This window comes from Giraffa tippelskirchi, chromosome 6 (genome assembly GCF_054371585.1).
Source record: "Giraffa tippelskirchi isolate mGirTip1 chromosome 6, T2T-mGirTip1v1.2.pri, whole genome shotgun sequence".
In the NCBI taxonomy this organism is placed as follows: domain Eukaryota; kingdom Metazoa; phylum Chordata; class Mammalia; order Artiodactyla; family Giraffidae; genus Giraffa; species Giraffa tippelskirchi.
In genome coordinates this window covers 272011-285080 of record NC_137280.1, presented here as the reverse complement: position 1 = coordinate 285080, position 13070 = coordinate 272011, and the positions used below count along the sequence as shown (strand labels likewise).

At 42.0% G+C, this 13070-nt stretch overlaps 1 long non-coding RNA gene across 1 annotated transcript in view; it reads right to left on the bottom strand.

Moving 5' to 3' along the window:
* Nucleotides 1-13070, bottom strand: part of LOC145511473 (uncharacterized) — a 78444-nt gene that overhangs the window by 19296 nt on the left and 46078 nt on the right. Inside the window, exons 3-4 of the long non-coding RNA XR_014057884.1 lie at nucleotides 4945-5132; nucleotides 2414-4792 (exon numbers count right to left, since the gene is read on the bottom strand). This is a non-coding gene — a long non-coding RNA (uncharacterized LOC145511473). The remainder of the gene's footprint in view (nucleotides 1-2413; nucleotides 4793-4944; nucleotides 5133-13070) is intronic.

Genomic DNA, 13070 nt, shown 5'->3' with positions numbered 1-13070 from the left:
ACAGACCTCTGTCAGCAAAGTAATGTCTTTGCTTTTTTAATATGCTGTCTAGGTTGGTCATAGCTTTTCTTCCAAGGATCAAGTGTCTTTTAATTTCACGGCTGTGGCCACCATCTGCAGTGATTTTGGAGCCCCCCCAAAATAAAGTCTCTCACTATTCCCATTGTTTCCCCATTTATTTGCCATGAAGTGATGGGACCAGATGCCATGATCTTCGTTTTTTGAATGTTGAGTTTTAAGCCAGCTTTTTCACTCTCCTCTTTCACTTTCATCAAGAGGCTCTTTAGTTCTTCTTTGCTTTCTGCCATAAGGGTGGTATCATCTGTGTATCTGAGGTTATTGACATTTCTCCTGGTAATCTTGATTCCAGCTTGTGCTTTATCCAGTCCGGCATTTCACATGATGTATTCTGTATAGAAGTTAAATAAGCAGAGTGACAATATACAGCCTTGACATACTCCTTTACCAGTTTGAAACCAGTCCGTTGTTCCATGTCCAGGTCTAACTGTTGCTTCTGGACCTGCATACAAATTTCTCAGGAGGCAGGTCAGGTGGTCTGGCATTCCCATCTCTTGAAGAATTTTCCAGTTTGTTGTGATCCACACAGTCAAAGGCTTTGGCATAATCAATAAAGCAGAAGTAGATGGTTTTCTGGAACTCTCTTGATTTTTCTATGATCCAGCTGATGTTTGCAATTTGATCTCTGGTTCTTCTGCCTTTTCTAAATCCAGCTCAAACATCTGGAAGTTCACAGTTCATGTACTGTTGAAGCCTGGTTTGGAGAATTTTGAGCATTACTTTGCTAGCGTGTGAGATGAGTGCAATTGTGTGGTAGTTTGAGCATTCTTTGGTATTGCCTTTCTTTGAGATCAGAATGAAACTGACCTTTTCCAGTCCTGTGGCCACTGCTGAGTTTTCCAAATTTGCTGGCACATTGAGTGCAGCACTTTAACAGCATCATCTTTTAGGACTTGAAAGAACTCAGCTGGAATTTCATCACCTCCACTAGTTTTGTTTGTAGTGATGCTTTCTAAGGTCCATTTGACTTTGGACTCCAGGATGTCTGGCTCTAGGTGGGTGATCACACCATCATGGTTATCTGGGTCATAAAGATCTTTATTGTACAGTTCTTCTGTGTATTCTTGCCATCTCTTCTTAATATCTTAAGCTTCTGTTAGGTTCATACTGTTTCTGTCCTTTATTGTGCCCATCTTTGCTTGAAATGTTCCCTTGCCATCTCTAATTTTCTAGGAAAGATCTCTAGTCTTTCCCATTCTATTGTTTTCCTCTATTTCTTTGCGTTGATCACTGAGGAAGGCTTTCTTATCTCTCTTTGCTATTCTTTGGAACTCTGCTTCCAGATGGGTATATATTTTCTTGTCTCTTTTGCTTTTAGGTTCTCTTCTTTCTCAGCTATTTGTAAGGCCTCCTCAGACAGCCATTTTGCCTTTTTGCGTTTCTTTTTCTTGGGGATGGTCTTGATCCCTGCCTCCTGTACAATGTCACGAACTTCCATCCATAGTTCTTCAGGCACTCTATCTATCAGATCTAATCCCTTGAATCTATTTGTCACTTCCACTGTATAATCATAAGGGATTTGATTAAGGTCATAGCTGAATGTCTAGTGGTTTTCCCTACTTTCTTCAATTTAAGTCTGGATTACCTAATTCATTTTGTTGTTTGACAGAAACTAACACAACATTGTAAAGCAATTATATTCCAATTAAAAAAAAAGCAAAAGCCCTGAAAATATTAATAGCTATGAGGCCCCACGTGGCCTCCGTCCTCACTCTAATCCAGCGTTCTTCCTTCCTGAGCTCATCCTGCCCTCCCCTCTCCCTTACTTATTCTGTGGTTGCTTCCTGGGTCCCTGTGCTCTTTGATTCTATCAAGAATGTTCCGCCTGTAGGGCCTTTCTGAAAGTGGCTTTCCTGGTGGCCCAGACAGTAAAGAATCTGCCTGCAATGAGGGAGACCTGGGTTCGATCCGTGGGTCGGGTAGATCCCTTGGAGAAGGGAATGGCAACCCACTCCAGTATTCTTGGGCTTCCCTGGTGGCTCAGATGGTAAAGAATCTGCCTGCCATGCGGGAGACCTGGGTTCCATCCCTGGGTTCGGATGATCCCCTGGAGGAGGGCATGGCAGCCCACTTCTGTGTTCTTGCCTGGAGAATCCCATGGACAGAGGAGCCTGGCGGCTGCAGTCCATGGGGTTGAAAGAGCCGGACACGACTGACTGATGACTAACACTGTCACAAACTTTCACTTTCCACACCCTCACTTTCCTGAGTTTTTACTCCAGTGTGGCTTTTTCAGTGAGCTCTTTCTTGTGACTCCTACACATTGTCCAGCCTGCTTCCCTTTCCCACCCTTGCACTCTTTATCTTTTTTCTTGATTTTTTCTGTTGTACTTACCACCATCTGAAATTCTCTGGAGCCATCCTCAGCATCTGAGAGGGACTGGTTTTGGGACATCCGGAACACCAAAATCTGCCAATGCTCAAAGAAGAGTGAAAGTGGAAGTGTTAATTTTACTACTTTCTTATAAAGAGAATGAAAAAAAGTGCAAGTCACTCAATTGTGTCCGACTCTGCGACCCCGTGGACTGCAGCCCGCCAGGCTGCTCTGCATGTCGAATCATCCAGGCAGGAACACTGGAGTGGGTGGCCATTCCCTTCTCCAGGGGATCTTCCCAACCCAGGGATTGAACCCTGGCCTCCCACATTGCAGGCAGAGCTTTACTGCCTGAGCCACAGGGAAATATTCCAGTGCTTAAGCGTCTTATAAAAATGGCAGCACAGTTGGCTCTCTGAACCTGCCGATTCCGTGTCAGTGGTTGGGTGAATGGGAACTTCGGATACTGTATCCCTCTCCTTTCTTTCTTTCTTTCCCACCTCCTCCCTCCCAATAATGAGAGTCTCCCCCACAGGAAGCTTTCTGATGACAGGAACTCTTGTTTCCATTGTTGCTTTCATGGTGCCTCAAGGGTGTGAAGACGTGGCCTGACAGGCAGTAGTCACGCAAACCTTTGTTGAGTAAGTGAATGAGTGAATACATGAATTAAGCCAAAATAAAAACAAGGAGAAGCCCAGAAAAATTTAAAAACTCAACTAAGGAGCTTTATCTAATGGATTTACCTCGAACTCCAGACTTAACAATTAGCAACTATACATTTGCTAATCACACTGTGAATACATATTGATCATTTGCCAGAATCAATTATGCATCTACCTCTAAAGCATGTCTCAGTGAAAACCAAAGTTGCAATAGTAATACATTGACTCTCTTCTATAACCACAATGCAATTGGAAGACTACAATAGAAATAAACTAAACAATTACTAGATGTGATTGGAAAGGAAAATGAGCAAAAAAACAAAAAAAATTAACCTTTCTTCTTACTCATTGATTACATAGTAGTCATTATGTAGTTCAGAAAATACTTAGAACTGCAATACATGAGCTTTTTACACATCAAAAATCTAAAGCAGTATTATGCAGAAATTTATATCCCTTGGAAAAAACCCAGATGTTTAAACATAAAACAAGTAGAGGAAGAAAAAGTAATAAATTTAAAAGCAGAAGTAAGTAAAGTAAAGAACAACAACTTGAAAGGATCAAAAGCCCCCAAACTGATTCGATGTGAAAAATAATGATAACACAGGCAAACTGTGAGCCAGTTGATTAAAAAAAGAGAGAATACTGAAATATACATGACTGGCAAAAAGGGGTACCTAGGTATACATGACAGAGATTTTAAAAAGTAAATTACAATAAAGATTTTTATGCCAATACATTTTTAAAATAAGAGAAAATAGACCATTCTAAAAATGATAGTCACGTTATTTTTCCAAGTTAGTTAACAATTTTATTAAAATTTAAAATGTCCTGTATATTAAGATTCCAAAGAAGGAAAGCATTTGGTTTTTGAAATCTTTCTAATCATCTTTGGTAAAATGAGCAAAAGGATGTATTTTTCAGTTTCTTTATAGAAGTTAAAAATTCTAAAGTGCTTTAATCAAAATCCATTTAGTCACAATCGCAAATCAAACTTTTCTAGGCAAAAAAGGATTTATTGGCTCATAAAACTAGAACTTCAGAAGTGTTTGTAGCTTCAGGAGGGCTGGATCCAGTAGCTAAAATAATGTAACCAGTAAGTTGCCTTGTTCTCTCTCTTGGCCCTGCCTTCCCCAGTTTTGGATTGATTCTCATGAAACTAATGTGGTCATTAACGTGGTCACCAGAATTTCTAGGCTTACATCATTCTCACAGCTAACGATCACAGAGAACAAAGAACTCCTCTTTCCTGAGAGTTTCAGCGAAAGTCCCACGGGTCAACACTGACTGACCCCTGACGTCATGTGCCCATCCTTCAGTTGATCCCTTTGACCAATGGAGGGAGTTGTCTGGCCATGTATCTGCCCCTGGATCAAATTCATTCTTTCCACATCATGTAGACCAAGAGTTGAGATAAGCCATGTTCAAAACAGCTTCCAGTTGTCTCCTATAGACACCATGTCAGCAAAAATGACACAGAGGTTACCAGATACTTATTTTTACACGCTTTATCCAGTCATCATCGATGTCTACAGGATAAAGTGACAGGTTTTTTTTTTGGTCTCCTCTTGTTCAGAGGCAGCAGTGAAGCTGGAATGTTAATCTAACTGGAATTTCCCTTCATCCATATACTGTCCTGATTGTTGCTGTTTTTCTCTAGCATTTCCAAGTGCCAGGAACATGGTGGAACTGAGGATCCAAGGGAAGGAGGTGGCTTTCTCTCAGCCTTGCATCCAGTCTTTAGAGAAAAAGGAGAGAACACAGGATGAGAAGAACAGGAAAAATTGGAGGGAGGTGGAGAAAGAAGTCTCCTGTGTTCACAAGGGTTGCAAGCTGTTTTCATCGAGGGTATATGGAATTAGGTAAAATTCAAGGGGGCAGCAGGCTTGCCTGGTGGCTCAGAGGGTGAACAATCCATCTGCAATGCGGGAGACCCAGGTTTGATCCCCAGGTCAGGAAGATCCGCTGGAGAAGTGAATGGCGACCCACTCCAGTGTTCTTGCCTGGAGAATCCCATGGATGGAGGAGCCTGGTGGGCTACAGTCCCTGGGGTCGCAGAGTCAGACACGACTGAGCGACTAACAGACACACAGTGAGACAAAAAAAAAATCCTGCATTGAGATTATGTCAGCTAAGTATCTGCCAAACTGGAAGTCACTACGTGAATGTGAGAAATTCAGCCATATCATATCTGGAGTTCTTATCTCTCTTCGTCTGTTTTTTAACAGACATAACTGGGCAAAATGTTTCCCCAGAATAGAACATTCTGTGACATAGACTGTGAGAAAATGTTTTCATAATCACATAAATCTGGTAAAACCAACATATTCTGTACTCATGGTGTCTTACTATTCACATATTAAATTCTACAAACATAGAAAATTTCAGATTTTATTTAGTCTTACTGACTGTAAGAGCTGTCCTACCCTACCCCTCCTTTTTGTGTGTGTGTGGTAAAGCCTTTACACATACTCTGGGAAAGACGAATTTTTCTCCCTTCAAGGAGGAACTAAATGTGGAAATCGGTAATTGACTTACAAGGAGTTTTTGTAGTTTCCATACAACTGCTTCTCCTTTCTCTTTTTTCTTTCCCTCTTCAGTTCCCATTTCCATAGCTCACTGATTTCTGCTAATGATATTAATCATAAATTGCTGGTTGCCTTCAGGGCGTCTCATTCATGACTTTACAATGAAGCAATTGGTATGTTTCTTCACTTCATAAATGAAGGGTGAGGGGTCAGGGGCTGAGGTCATGTGATTAAGGACAACAGTAATGACCCTGCATTATTGCTGAAAACAAAAAATAGTAGCTGCATTGTGAGGGTGTTTGAAAGAAATGTGGTTTGCTGGCGCCAAGAGGGTAAAGCTTCTCTCTCTTCCTTAAGCTTCCGGTGAGTTCTTCTCACAGATGGAAGTCTGCTCAGGGTTTCACTACCCCAAACTTTGTTGCCCTAAATCATTGTTTCCAAGGATACTTGGAGACAAAGGAATGTTCATCACAATGGACACAGTTGTGCAAATTATGTGGACTGTTAAGCAATATACATATTTATTCAAATTAGCCAACAAAAATACCTATGATAGGTTTGACGGAAGGAAAGGTCAGGTTTTGGAAGACATGATGGAGCTACAATTTCAAGTTTGGGGTCAGATTTGGGGTTATTGTCTTCAGATGACTGGAATGAGAATATGGCCGTCAATTTTCCAGTCAGTGACTAAATAAGATGTCTGCCTGGCAGACTTCAGAGTCCAATAGTTACTGGCCTCCAGAACAAAGGAGAAAGGGACGAGCGGAGGGAGAAGGGAAGGAAAGCAGGTGGTAAGCACTACTGATTGGTCTGCTCTGCTCAGGGTCCGTGTACTTTCAGCGGAGTGTTGAGTATATTAGCCTTTACAAGGCTACTCGCCTAACCTCTTGGGAGTTTTCATTTTCTTAATCTATATATACCTTTTTTAGTTACTTTGCAGGATGGTTTTAAGGCTAAGCAGAAAGAGAGATGGGACATGGAAGGGGCTGGATATGTGTGAAAAGCAGCACAGATGTCTTTATTCATGTCATAGCATGGTCATGAACACATTTATATCCAACTTCAGGCGTAAATATGACACACGTGTAACATACGTGTGGGCCGAGTGAAGATTTGTGCTCTAGTGAGCACTCTCTCTGTGGTTGGCAGATGGACTACACAAAACATAGAAAAACAAAAAGCTTAAGAATAAGAATTTTAAAATGGTGTAATTTAATTGTTTTAATGAATTAATTAAAAGCCACTTTTAGAGTTTAGAAAGAGTGACATTAATATTGGTTCTGGACAGTTTTTGGAATTGATTTCAACTACTGCTCTGTGGTCTTGGCCTCAGCTTTAGTCTTTGCTTGCTTTTTTTCAATTTTCTTGGAGAAGGAAATGGCAGCCCACTCCAGTGTTCTTCTCTGGAGAATCCCATGGAGAGAGACGCCTAGCAGGCTACAGTCCATGGGGTCCCAAAGACTGGGACGTGACTGAGTGACTTCCACTTCCACTTTCCACTTAACTCGATGGATGTTTCAGCCTCCCAGAAGCCAGGTGCCAGAACTTCTGTTTCAGGCACTCAGAGGAAGCCACTTGGCAGATGAGTACATCTGATGATGAGCTGGTTTTCCTCCCCTAACACAGTCCACCTAAAACAGATGTAACTAACATTTCAAGTTTGCCACAGATTAGAGTTTGGATTATTATGTGGGACAGTAATGTGGCTGCAAATTTGCCAGGCGGTGGTGGAACTGTTTCCTTGACTTAAGTCAAGGCTGCTTATGAAATTGATTTTTTCAGGTGCGTGCATTTCTTTCTCTTGGTTTGGTCTCATCGCAGCAAAGATTTGAAACAATGGACCAGTGTTATAGCTCAGTTAGAGCTCAAGCTTTTATTAAGCAGACAGCAGATCATACACCCCTGAGAGGTGAGGGCAGGCGGACCCTGAAGAAGTGGCCTCAGCCTGTCTTAGCTCCTCCTGTTTATGCTTTTTGTCTCCTTCCCCCAGAACCTGATTGGTTTTGCCCTATGCAAAGTAGGGCTTGTACAGGCCATCCATCAGGAAGGTGGTGTTTTCTTTTTTGTTCCCACTAGAGGTTCCCACTCCGGTCCTCAGATTTTTCCTTTGTTCTCTTGTTCTCAGGCTTTTCCCTTTCTTTGTTTGCCTTTTAGCTGCCAATTTTTAACCACCATTTTGGATTCCCTGTTTTCTACTCTGACTACCTAAGAGTTACAATCCACTTTTGTAGATAGAACCTTAAGATGAACACCACCTTAAGGTGAGAGCAAACCCACAGAAAATTTTGTTTCTAGATAATTCTTCCTAGATGTTTAAATTTCTAAAGAAGAGTTACTGAGTTGGAAATTTTTGTTGTCAGTATTTCAGGCTTGTTTTTTCAGTTATATTTGTTTTGATTTTGCTGTGTTTTTTTTTTTTTTTTCCCACTTGTGGTTAAAAAAGAAAAGAAATGTCTAGGCCTGCAAAGGTCAGTTCCTGAAATTTGTATGAGCTCCAGGTAAACTTTATCTGAGTTTATCATACTAAAATTGCCTGGGCCTAGACACAAAAAAAATTTTTTGACAGTGGTGACCATGTATCTCTTGATTAAACTGTCAAATTTGTAGACTGATTGACCCAGAGATAGGATTTCAATTATTGCTTTTGATGGTTCTGGAATTCGTATCTAGAGATAAGACATTCGGCCCTGGGAGACATTTTCTACTGGTGGGGGCAAGAGATGTAGGTCACTGTAAGTGCATGAAACTTTATAAACCAGTCTGGTTTGTTTACTCCAAGAGTTTTACAGCCATCTGTGGCTGTTTCTTGGTCTGTTGTGCAGAAACCACATATGCGTGGCCTTCACACTTCAGAGCTGAGTCACATAGTTTAAATCCCAGATCCTTTACCTCCTGTCCTTGGGAACTTAGGCAAACACTTCACTTCCCTGTGCCTCAGTTACTGCTGATGGTAAGGAAACGATGGTGCCTGCCTGGCAGGATGTTGGAATGGATAAATGATCCTAGGACTGGGCACATTATTGTTATTACTAGCATCCCCTGGAAGGACAGTATTTAAAATCTGTTTACATTTGAAATTTTATTCATAGTTTATAAAGTATTTATTATTTGTGAGAATAGTTCATGTGTGAAAATATTAAGGCAAGTATAAAAACTTCCCATATTTTTATTCTCATATTTCCGCCCTTATTTATTTATTTATTTGGGTTCTGACTATGCAATCTGAAGCATGTGGGGTCTTAGTTCCCCAACCAGGCTTTGGACCCACACCCCCTGCATTGGAAGTGTGGAGTCTTAACCCACGGACAGCCAGGGAAGTCCCCAAACTTCCCATTTTAAAGATGAGAAAACCGAGGCCAAGATACAAAAAATGGATTTTCCAAGGTTCATGACATTGCTGCTGCTGCTGCTGCTGCTAAGTCGCTTCAGTCGTGTCCGACTCTGTGCGACCCCATAGACGGCAGCCCACCAGGCTCCGCCGTCCCTGGGATTCTCCAGGCAAGAGTACTGGAGTGGGGTGCCATTTCCTTCTCCAACGCATGACAGTGAAAAGTGAAAGTGAAGTCGCTCAGTTGTGTCCAACTCTTCGCGACCCCATGGACTGCAGCCTACCAGGCTCCTCCGTCCATGGGATTTTCCAGGCAAGAGTACTGGAGTGGGGTGCCATTGCCTTCTCCACATGACATTGCAAATCAAGGCAAATCAAGAAAACTGCCTTAGGTCAGCATCATCCCTTATTACCTATAACAAAGACTGTCTTCTTGATTAAATTCCAAGCTCTCTTGAACTATTTCTCAACTAGGCTTCAACTCTTGGATTTCCATATTTGTTTCTGCATTTTCCAGTTTTAGTAAGAACCCTGCAATGTCAGATTAGCTAGAATTTCCCAGCCTCAATATCTGATCACTCTTGATATCTAATTGGGTTTCTCACCTTCCACCATCCCTCAAGTGATGTTTGATCACCCTGTACTACCTTCAATAAGACTCTTGTTTGGTGGGTTAAGCAAGAATCTTCCCTTACCCCAGATGTTTTCTCTTAGTAATTTTCTATCTACTGACCCCCATCCTGCTCCTTGGCTATAAATTGCCACTTGCCCAGGCTGTGTTCAAAGTTGAGATCACTCTCTCTTCTCTACTGCAAGACCCTGTTGCAGTGGTCCCTCAGCCAATCTCAATAGTCTCGCTTTGAATGAAATCTGTCTTTCATCTTTAACAAGTGTCATGAATAATTTTTTCTTTTTAACAACATCTAGAATAGGCCTTGGCTTTTCATAGGTCTTAAGAACATTTTTGTTGAATAAATGATTGAATGAAGTACTTGAAGCAAAAATTCTCTGACCTCCAGGTTCACTACTATTTTTATTGCACCCGAGCCGCATATCTAAACCAGGGTCATATTTTCTTCTAAAGACAGCAGAAGAATGGGTATGCAGATAGAGTGTGAGCTTCTCTGGTGGCTCAGTGGTAAAGAACCTGCTGGCCAATGCAGGAGATGTGGGTTTCATCTCTGGGTTGGGAAGATGCCCTGGAGAAGGAAATGGCAACCCGCTCCAGTATTCTCACCTGGGAAACCCCATGGAGCTTGGTGGGTCTCAGTCTGTAGGGTCAGAATGAGTCAGACATGACTTAATGTCTGAGCAGGCATGCACACAGATCAAGTATAGCTTGTTTAATGAAAGTGTGAGCTGAGTCACATTTGTATGTTCCAGAATGCTGGCGGGATCCCCCCTTTTCCCAGGGAGTCTCATTGAGTATCTAGTCTTCAGGGCATTGAATTGAGATGGTTGAAGTACCCTCAGCTTCTGGAAAGAGTGATCCAATGATTTACCAGCAACAAACCATTAACCAGGTCACCTGAAGGAGAGAGACTCTTGGTAGCTAATGTCCACACAAGCCACAGAACAGGCTGCATCAGGAAACATGCCTGTATCTGAAAGAGCACACATTCCTTCAATTCCCTGAGACTGTCCAGAGTACAAGGACTTTTTTCCCTTGAGTGAAAAAGAGCAGTGATTCAATGAGAAGGCCTTGAGAAATTTGACTGAACTTCATATTTGAGTACTAAGAAAAAAATTGCTGGGAGAATATACTTATTTGGCAAGAAGATTTAATGGTGAATTACAGATCCCTCTAATAAAAATATTTCTGATGGCAGAGGCTGCTACCATGAAAAGAATGCTTGGTGGAGAGCAAAGACTGGTTCCTAATTCCAAGTCTGTCATGAAGTAGCAGCAGGGCTCTAACCAAGCTACTCAGCTTCTCTGGGCTACATTTTCTTCTGTAAGTGAGTTGGTTACATAAATAATATTAAAGGTTCCTGAAATTCTAAATTTATATATTCATGAGAAACGTTTTGGATCCACACAATCAAAAAAAAAAAAGCCCTCCTGTCTTTAAAAACAAAAGGAACTGAGTGGCAATCAGCATTGAAACAGAAATTAATTCATTAGCATTTAAAAATATCTCAGTGGCAATATTTCCCGAACAATGACTTCATTGATGACATGAGTGGGCCATTGTGCCTTCTGCCAGAAGAACAGACACCACTTTATTCTTAGCAGCTGTGGTCCCTAATTGGAAAGGGGACTGCTCCAAAAATGATAAAGGGAAACTGCATCCCAGTGCTGAAAAGGAGCATGGAGCTCAGGGGCTTCCGCCACGTTGGTCATTGTTCATCCCTTGAGCTTCTTGTCAAGGAATTTGCCCTCTAGAGACTGAAGCCCCATGGTGGCTCAACTTTTTCTGTTGGGATATTTGCCTGAAAAAGTTCCTTTTGCTCTCTTTATTGCTAAAAATAGTATGCATTCATGCTAGTTGCTTCAGTCACATCCAACTCTTTGTGATCCTATGGACTATAGCCCGCCAGGAGGCTCCTCTGTCCATGGGGATTCTCCAGACAAGAATACTGCAGTGGGTTGCTATGCTCTCCTCCAGGGGATCTTCCCAACTCAGGGGTCGAACCCACATCTCTTTACATCTCCTGCATGGACAGATGGGTTCTTTACCACTAGTGCCACCTGGGAAGCCCAAAAATAGCATAAAAAGGTCTTATTCATAGAACCAGTTCTTCAATGCAGTGTCCCCTGTACTTGAGCTTTACTTAAACAGTTTCTCCTATTTTGTATTTTTTAATTATTATTTTTTAACTTTTGGCCACACTGGGCCTTCATCATGGCTTCCCCCAGTTGCAGCATTCAGGGGCTTCTCTCTCTTCGCTGCTCATGGGCTTTCTCTACCTGCAGCTCTAGGGCTTCATTGCCCCATGGCATGTTGGGGCATGTTCCCTGACCAGGAATCAAACCCAGGTCTTCTGCATTGGAAGGCGAATTCTTAACCACTGGACCACCAGGGAGGCCCCTCTATTTTCCATTTCCAAATAATTTTGAAATAGGGCAAAGCAGAAGAGACTAAATGTGATTCTTGAATCAAGTATTCAAGTTCTGAGGAATGATGATTCTCTAGATTTATTCAAAGAGCCATGAGTTCTTGCTACTTCCTTTGCTGGGGAAGCTTTTTAAGTGAACACCAAGGCTCTTATCTCAACCACTTCAGAGCTTTGCTCAAATGTATCTTCTGTGAGCCTTTCCCTGCCCAAACATGTGCACTACTTCTGATCCCATTTCCTCTTCCCCATTCCTGATTTATTTTTCATCATAGCATCCCCCCCCTCACCGTCTCATCAAGGATAGCATCTTTCTGATTATTCTCTGGATCTCAATATGTAGTGGTGCAGTGGTGAAGAATCCACCTGCCAATGTTGGAGATGCAAGAGACACAGGTTCAGCCCCTGGGTGGGGGAAAATCCCCTGGAGTAGGAAATGGCAATCCACTCCAGTATTCTTGCCTGAAGAATTCCATGGACAGAGGAGCCTGGCGGGTTACAGTCCATGGGGTTGCAAAGAGTCGGACAAAACTGAGCATGCATGCACGCACACATGGTACCTAGAACAGTGCTAGTATGTACCCTGTATGTATTTGGTGAATGCTTGAACCTTGGATGGCATCTGAGAAAGTACTGTAATAAATATTTCCTAAAGGGATAAATGTATCATTCAGAAAGGGAGTCCTTTGAATTCCCGCTGGTCTTTTGATTTTCATTCTGGCGGAGCACGGAGGTAAACTGACTTGACATTTGATGTAGCTTTTCTGAAAGTCACCTACTTCTTCAGTGTTTCTTTGCTGCTAGGGGTGATTTCATCCTCCCAAGGAAGGGAAGGCTGTTGAACACCAAAGGGACATGTTGAAATTCACTGTGATATCCTTCTGGATCTCTCTCGTATAGTTCAGTTTTGTCTTGGTTTCTCCTGGAGGCTTTCTTTCCTCCTGTCCTCTTTGGAGATTTCTTATCCCACATTCAAATAGTTAGTGGTGGTAAAGTACAAAAACATAGAAAGGGAGCATGTTAGATTCAGGAAGAACCATTTAGTCTAGTGACTTCTAAGCTTCTTTGCATCCTGTGACTCTTTGGAAAGCTTTTCTAAGTACG